Source organism: Propithecus coquereli, unplaced genomic scaffold (assembly GCF_000956105.1).
Source record: "Propithecus coquereli isolate 6110/MARCELLA unplaced genomic scaffold, Pcoq_1.0 Scaffold18, whole genome shotgun sequence".
Lineage (NCBI taxonomy): Eukaryota > Metazoa > Chordata > Mammalia > Primates > Indriidae > Propithecus > Propithecus coquereli.
The window spans coordinates 7,290,639-7,299,265 of record NW_012142745.1 but is presented as its reverse complement, the minus strand read 5'-3'; the positions used below and the strand labels follow the sequence as shown (position 1 = coordinate 7,299,265).

Here is an 8,627-nt window from a genome sequence, read left to right as displayed (position 1 = left end):
GTGCAGACACAGTATTGATCCAAATAGTGCAGACTGTGTGTGTGTGTGTGTGTGTGTGTGTATGTGTGTCTGTGTGTGTGTGTGTGTGTGTGTGTGTGTTTTGGAATTTGTGGCCAACATTTAAAATTTGAGCCAGGGACTCTCCTGGGAAAGCACCTACAATGACAGACATCAGAATCCCCATACAAGCCACAGATACCTGCACATCCTCACGTCATGCCTTTTCTCCACTGCTGTGTTCTATATTCATGAAAGACTCATTTTGTTTAATTTTTAGATTACTTTATCTAGAATTGTAGCCAATCTAATAAAACTACTTAAATACAACCGTATGGCTAACTGTTCAGCTTTATTTTATTCTTCCACTTCGTTACTTATATCCTGTTGACCACACCCTTCACAAAGATCACTTTATACATCCTTATGACACTTTCTAAATTTGAAATTTCACTCGACCCAGCTAAGATGCAACACTTTAAATGGGTGGAATTCTTACTACATTGAAAACGCTAAGTATTTAACTTTTCATTGAGTTAATCATTTTCTTATTTTCTTTTGTGCAAAGCCATCACTGCACCTTACCAATGCTGAACCTGGAGCTGAAAGTAACATTTCTTTACAATTCTTTCCATCGAAATAAAACCATCCATTACCTATGCATGCAGGGCATAAACGAAGTATAGGATGTCCAAATGAAATGTACAGAAACATAAAAAAATGAAAATTCACTTCCTTTTTTCTTTTTCTGTAGCTAGTGCTTCCATCTAGGGAACCCAAGAAGCTAAGACACTACGTGATCCTTAGTATTAAAGCTAATAAAGTGGGCATCAATTTTGAGAAATGTCTGTATGCAAAAGAATTTAAGATCATACATTTCTGTATGTTATTCCCTTTGTAAATTAAGGTATCCATTATATGTGATCTGAATTTACCAGAGTGTATTTAATGTGGTACCATGTAATGCCAAGATTGAGTTCCCCAGAGGAATTTTAATTCATTATAGGTTGTTGTTGGACAAAAGCTGTATAAAGTGTCAGATAAATATTAAGCATGCCAGCTTCCTTCTCATACATGTTTAAGCATTTCTCTTCCCTTTGCTTAAAATTCAGAACAAATTCCTCCATAAGTGCAATTTCATGCATTGTGATATCAACCAGTGTAGCTCCACAAGGACCAGCTCAGGTGGGCATGTACACTAACTTGTCAGGCAAAGCCTCCCAATGGATCATTTACCTCCATTTACCAAAAGCACAGTTCTGGGCACTAGTGTCAGCTGAGTAAGTTAGTCCACTAGCCCTAACTGGCACCAGTCCTTTTTTCTTTTCATAAAGTGTTTACCCAGAATTTCCAAAATGGAGCTGTTTTCCATCTGAAACTTTGATTTTGTAAATGTAAAGTTGTGACAACTCCCTTAATCTGGATTTTTGCCACATATACTGAATGGCAAAGAAAGAAAAAGCTCTGATTTGGGAGAGAATTGCTCCCTAATACTTGAAGTTCCATAAGAAGCTTCCTTAATTTTAGGCCGCAGTTAATCCTACAAGATAATCTTATGACTAGAATAAGGGTAAAGTTTATTTGGTGCTATTATTACAATGCTATTTGTGAGAAGCAGGAAGAACACAAAACATACAAGGGAAGAGATTTCCTGATGAAAGCCTAGACGTTTTACCTTCACTATGCTTCACATTCATGTTTTCATTTTATTGCAGATGGGAAAGTTTTCTAGTCTCCACCCTTTATATATTTCTGAGGTTTCCAAACCACACCTGTCTCAAGGCTGTAAGTTATTAGAATTTGACTTATTGAAATTTGACTTTCGCCCCCACTCCAATCATTGCATCTTCTCTGAGATAGAGAGTCCTATTTTTCCCAGTAGTATTGATCCAATAAAACTTTCCCAAGGCAGTTTTGACTTTTTGTTGTTGTTGTTGTTGTTGTTGTTCAGCTGGAGGAAAAGATCTTTTACAATTTTTGCATGTACTCAGGCCAATTTGAAAACACATTGTGTATGAAAATGTAAGTATTTAAATAATCAGGCTTCATATACATATGTAAAATATGTATGCAAATTAATATCTGCATTTGCTGACTTCACTTAGGACCAAATCAAGAGACTGGATAGACTGGTTATAACCTATAACACATGTAAATCACATCAAAATTTTTCTGATAAAATAATTTGTCAAACATTAGTCTTATGATTTCACTTTGATTATGCTCGAAATCCTACCCCCAGCCCCACAAATGGTCACACTCATTTTATCACTCTCAGTGTCATCAAAATGCAGCTGTTCTCTCCAAAATGGGAAATGTTGAAGTTACAACCAAAAAAGCTTACTGAAGTGACTACAAAGACACTGATTGCTTTTTTCTCAGAAAGCAGATTACTTTGCAGTGAGTTTTTCTCCACTATCTTTCTTCTCAAAATGGGTAAAATGCGCACAGATCCTGTTAATGTGGTAACATGGTAAACCCGATATCGACCCCCAACTTCCAGGTTGCCATGGTGCCATTTGCCCACGGTCTAAAGAGATTGTACATTTCCATTAATGTTAGAGACTCATGCAAAATGCCAGTGGCTGAGGTACTTTTTGGAGCCTTGGGCCAAATGGTTCCAGACGCTTACAAGGCAGTATTTGCAAAATAGATGTAGTCCGTTTAATAAATTGCTGACTGGAGCTACAATAGAAACCATCTAATTGAATTGCGAGTCTATGATTTATTTATTTTTTAAACAATAGCTAACCTTCTCGTCTCTAGGATTTTTACACTATCTTTTCTTCTAAACTTTACAGATACTTCAAGTCTCTGGGCTTCTCTATAGTCCCTTGTGAAGTTGTAATATTTTTCTCAGGTCTGTTTTCACTAATTTTCTCAACTGTCAATGTCCTTCACACAGTCCCCTTCTTTGCCGAGTTGGCTAACATATATTGCACTTTCTACAGAAAAACACAATAACGTCTGCATTTGTGGCTCACGTTTTTCTCTTTCATTTGTGTAATTAGCACTTGAAAATACGTAAAATAAATTGGAACAGTGTCTAAAATGTGAAAAATTAAGAAGGGAGTTAATTTTCACTCCTTCTTTACATTTATTATTCCATGCTACTTGGTTATAAATACATGAATGTTAAAATGACCAAAACTGCATCATGTAACCTTTTCATTTGAATTTCATTTTTCCCCCTATATTTAGGGGGAGAAATCCAGTTCTATGGTACCAAAACAACTTTAGGATTTCCTAATGAGAATGAACAATATTATTTCATATAATAGTTCTTTTGGATACGGAATATCTACCTTTCTTTTATTTAAAATATTGCTGGGTAGTTGGAAAAATTAGAATAAAATTTTGTGGGCACCCCAACAACGTAAGTGCATGTCCCAAGTAAAACAAGTCTACCTAAAGTTCTATAGAAAATATTTATTGTGATGAGAGTAATGAAATCTTCCTGCTATTGAGTGGCATTAAAATATGTTTCTCAAAGAGGTTTATGTCTAATCAGTCAGAAAGAAGCAGTTTCAGCTTTGGTGTATGCCTGGTAGTTTGAGATTTTGAAAGGTAGTGTGTCTTTTTTTTTTTTCTGAGAATGCAAAATCAGGCTTTCACTGCTGACACAAATGTGCTAAGAGACTGTTGTAAAATATTTATGGTATGGAATAGTGGGTAAATAGCTAGCATGCACAACTTGAATGCCAATTAATACCCTGGAAAATATTTTCAATGCTTTTAATAATTCAACATGGCTTATTTTACTAATGAAAATCTAGTTTAACCATTTCCATGGTAATGCAACTAAGTGGGTAAGGGAGTAAAAATAGCCCGAGGCTCACGAAAACCCTGGATGCCTTCGCTGTGGCTTTATTTCTGCTCCACCTAATAAGGCATGCAAACTTCAGCATTAAGTATCTCTAACTAAAATCCATTCCATTTCATAACCAGATTGCTTGATCTATGCAGTGCTGGATTCAATTAGCATGCTTAGAGAATGTGAAAAACGAGATACATACCAAAATTTAAGTCCCCAGGGAGAGCTAAGTGCAATAATCAGAAGGTGACTTGTGTCTGTCAGAGCCCTCTCTCACGGCTGATCTCAGGGCAGTTCTGTAGGAGTAATCCAGCACCATAAGAAATAGACTTGTAGTTCAGCTCAGTTTTTCTTCAATTAAAGTGCATTGTATCTGGATGGGAAAAGTGTCGACTCCCAGATTCTTCATCACTAGATCAGAGCATTCCCGATGTCCTTCCTATCAGGTAAAATTGTCTTTAAAGTTTGGTAGGAAGATGCACTGGCAGAAGACAGGTGCTTGTTCCTTAAATCGACATTCAGAGAAAACAGGGCATAGCTAATGGGTGGGGATGAGCACACAGCCCCTCTCCTTCCAGGTCCAGCAGGGAAGAAATTGAATGATTTTACCCACTTTGCTACACAGATGATTACAAGACCCGAAGCAATCACCAGACTGGCTAAGGTACCTCATTTGGCTATATTCTGTGAAGACAAAAATAAATGAAAACAGAAAATCAGAATCATCTTTTCTAAATGTCTCCTTTCAGCCAAAAAGATGCTCTTTCTCATTGCCACTTACATACAGAAGGTTTGGAGCAGCCTAGCTTGTGGCATCGTCCCTCCCCCGTGACAACCAGCTCTCTCTCTCATTCTCTCTCTCTCTCCACTCCCTCCCTCCCTCCCTGCCCCTGACTCCCTCCCTTCCAGCTTCTCTCTCTCCTCTCCAGCTGCCTTAGTCTGTTGATGCTGCTGCTGATTAATCAGGGATTCTGAAACAAAGAACCTACCTTCTGAAATAAGCAGTAATCTTTCTTCTCTGTTTCTGCAATCCGTCTGCATTGAACGGCAAGGCTGCCAGCATTCTAGCACCTTGGATAGTTCCTGCTCACTAGGGCCTTTGGAAAAGAGAGAAGACGCAACTGAAGAAATGACAAGAAACCGGAAAGCAGCATCGTTCTACTTTGGATTTCGGCTCCCTGGGGCTCCCATCCTCATTAAAGGCCTCTCATCTAGGCAACAGAACCTCTCTCCTTTATCTAACTGAGCTGAAGTCTGATTAGTAAATAATAAAATGAAAAGAGGGTAAAGAAACCCTTTCATTTATATTCGCTATAGCACTAATTCAGTCTTTATGGAGAAGAAAAATATAAATCCATCAAAAATAAATGTTCTTACTAAAGAGAATGTTTAAGTTACAAGCTTTTCACCCCTGGCGTGGCTAATGAAAATGAGCAGCAACTTAAATGGAACATCTAGATCTCAGTTTGATACCCTTATTTGATATCAATTTTGCCTCCACCCTCCCTGCACAGCCGAGCCGTGCACCATGCACACAATTACTGCTGACGTACTTCAGGCTGCTGCTTGGGGAACGAGGGGAGGAGCCTTTTAACCTCATCAAAACAGCTTCGTGCCACCTGCTCCCATGGCAGGAGAACAAAACTAGCCCACTTAGGAAGAGCATGCACAGTGTACACGTGTGTGGAACAAAGGTCTTACTCAGACTGCTTGTTATTTTTTTTAACTAAAATAAGACATAAAATAATTAAGGCACATATGTCATTAATTCCTATGGACTCACTCTTGAAATTATTTAAAGTCATTTTATTTCTTACATTTCCTAAGGACTCTCCTCATTCTGTTCTTAATATCCTACTAAATATAAACGTATACATCATGTTATACGCCACAACTTATGTATGTGTGTGTCTATAAAGTCCAAAGTTTTTATCTAATCTGCTTTTCCTCAGATTAAAAAGTAAAATGTAGGTGTTTTAATGCGTTAAGTTTGTACTACGGTATAAGTAACAATACACAGTAAGTTTCTACTTCATTTGGGCTAAAATATCAATTTTGGAGGGAAAATGTATTTATTATTTGATAGTGACCTATAGATTTTTTCCCATCACACTCTTTTTAATACTTTTTATCATAAATGATTTTGATTTGCAAGCTGATTTTCCCAAGGGTTATCCTAAACCTGGAGATTCATAACTAATTTCTTAGGAAAGTGTTTTCTGAACGTAAAGTAATTTTTTATGCATCAACAGACTGTAAAAATAAACTTAAGTTCACCTTCCTAATTCTTAAATTCCATCTGGGACTTTGCTATGATTTTCTCAGAGTTTGTTTCCTTAACTTGTAGGAGGTGGGGAATAAAATCAACACATTACATTGCTATAAGGACCTTCAATTTCACATGTTCTAAAGTGCATTCCTAAAGCTTATCACTTATTTCTTGATCTTTGTGCATCTGCCTTTTAATTGTAACAGCATATTTGTTTAGTGTTAAGAACCACTTTGCAAGATTAGATAGAGGAAAAGAAGGATGGGATTGAGACAGAGAAGAGGCCACATCTCTGTCTCTCTTTCATTCTCTCTCTCTCTCTTCCCAGACACCAATCCTCCCCTTCTCCTTCCCTCTTCCCCCCCTTCCTTTTCTTTCTTTTTCTGTCTGTCTTATGACAGACTTAGCACATTGCAGAAAAGTGCCTCAAGTATCACTCACAAACGAGCATCAGCCACCACACTGCGATTAAGAGGTTTACTTATGTATCACTATTTTGGGTAGAGAAGAGTTCTCATAGAAGTTGTCTTTCAGCATGTGACTAAAGGTGTAAAAGATTCTTTATAGAAAAATTATATGACAAATATTTTAGGAAATGGAAATACTTCATCATGATTGACGATTTTGCCAGTTGGAGTGGTTATATTCTGAACTAGAGAGCTTGAATAAGCTCTACAGTGAAGCCCATTTCTGCATATGAGAGAAATAATACCCAGATGAGTAAACTGATTGTTTCCAGCCTCACACTCATTGGCTTATTAGGATTAAGACTCAAGGTCACTGTGCTGACTGCAGGTTTCCTCATCTTTGGCCAACATACCAGTTGTCAGTCCCCTTGATTTTATGCACCAGAATAATTCAAATAATGTGAGGAGAGGCTGACATATAGTTGCTGAGTGTAAAAAATAAAAAAAAAAATCTTCCATCTTTTAAACAACAAAAAAATGAAAAAATAAAAGGGATTTTTATCTTAAAAGAATGGGGAGAGCATATTTATATTAATGAGTGGTCCTTTAAATTTAATATTTTCAACTAGGAAAATATATAGTATTGCTCTTCCTTCCTGCTTTCCTGTCTTCCTCCATTTCTTCTTTCCTTTATTTTCTTTTTCTTTTTTATTCCCCTCCTATCACAAGGGCATGGGCTTGGGAACCACCACATTCTACCAACCCCATATTCTCAGTCCCACACTTTCCTTTTCTAGATGTCAGTGTCTGATGATTGGGCAATTTCTTCTCTGGAAACATATTAGTGTTTAAGAGTTTATGGCACCTTTGGGGATTGGTGCTAAGAAGGGCTCCAGAACTATTTATTTAGGTCTTACTAAATAGAACAGAAAAGGATCTTCACTCATTTTAAAAATCTTAGAACCAAATGCAGAACTCACTTCTACTCATTTTAATGCTATCCAGAGAAAAATGCATTGAACAACATTAAAGTTGAACATCCTCATGTTAAGAATAAAAGTATAGAGAGATCATAGAAGCTCAAATTATAGTTATGTGTTGGTTTATTTATCTTTATCAAATACATAGACATTTTTGATGTTACTAGGAAAGCAGTCATTAAGATGCCTCATGACTTGGTATTTCCTTTAAAAGTTATTAAGTCAGGGTAGGGTTTGGCTCTTTCTGTTATACCATACTGACTGACAAAGTTTGATGCTTTTGGGGTTGAATAGGTCCCTTCAGAGAACTCAGGATAGACAAAGAGAGTCACAGCCCTGAAAATGCTTCTTATTCTATACATCAGCCAGATGGTGGGGAGTGCTTTCTGTATAAAAGTGATGTAAATGAGAAAAGTGAGAATTGAAATAGAGCAATCTAGTTACCTAAATTTTAAAGGGTTTATTCAAATCCATGAAGATGTACTCTCTGAAGTCATGCCATAATTTATAACAAAGCCTTTCTAGTTTTTTCCGTGATCTATAATCTTTCTATTATTCTTTCCGCATTTAGCTTAGGGAGGTGACCCCTCTGTTACAATGAAATTATTCCACTAGGGAAAATGCTAATCTCCTTCCCATCCAATCAGGATTTCTAAGCATTCTGGTAACAGTATGAAATGAAAGTCTTGGTAGAATGAGAACCATATGTTACTCATGATTTTCGCCCGTAACAACATGGATGTCAATGGAAGTCACACATATATGACTTAGGGGTCGTGGAGCAGCAGATGGCAATGTGGGTGCTCCAAAATCCGGAATAGTCAGTAACTAAAAACAAAAAAAAAAAAGTAAAAGATTTATGTTCTAATAATACACACAAAAACTACATGTATAGTGTCAAAGGAGCAATCTGGCAATAAATGGAATATTCCCATGGCAAGAAACTTATGAATAGATCTAGACATCCCTCCTTTGTTTTGTCCAGCACATATTTTCTAGTGAAGATTTCAGAAATATCATAAATGTATTTATCTCTACACTAAAAACTATAAAAATATTGCTAAAAAAGTATCTACATGATCTAAAGAAGCAAACACCACCACTTCAACAAACCATCTCTCTTCTTTGAATGGATAATACCTACTCAAGTTTCAAAGATC

At 36.7% G+C, this 8,627-nt stretch overlaps 1 protein-coding gene across 1 annotated transcript in view; it reads right to left on the bottom strand.

Annotated features, from left to right (window-relative positions):
• The window catches only part of NYAP2 (neuronal tyrosine-phosphorylated phosphoinositide-3-kinase adaptor 2), a 277,315-nt gene extending 272,727 nt beyond the window's left edge, over positions 1-4,588 (bottom strand). Inside the window, exon 1 of the mRNA XM_012642508.1 lies at positions 4,014-4,588. The gene's annotated coding sequence lies outside the window, so the exon portion shown is untranslated. The remainder of the gene's footprint in view (positions 1-4,013) is intronic.
• Between the last annotated feature and the right edge of the window lie 4,039 nt (positions 4,589-8,627).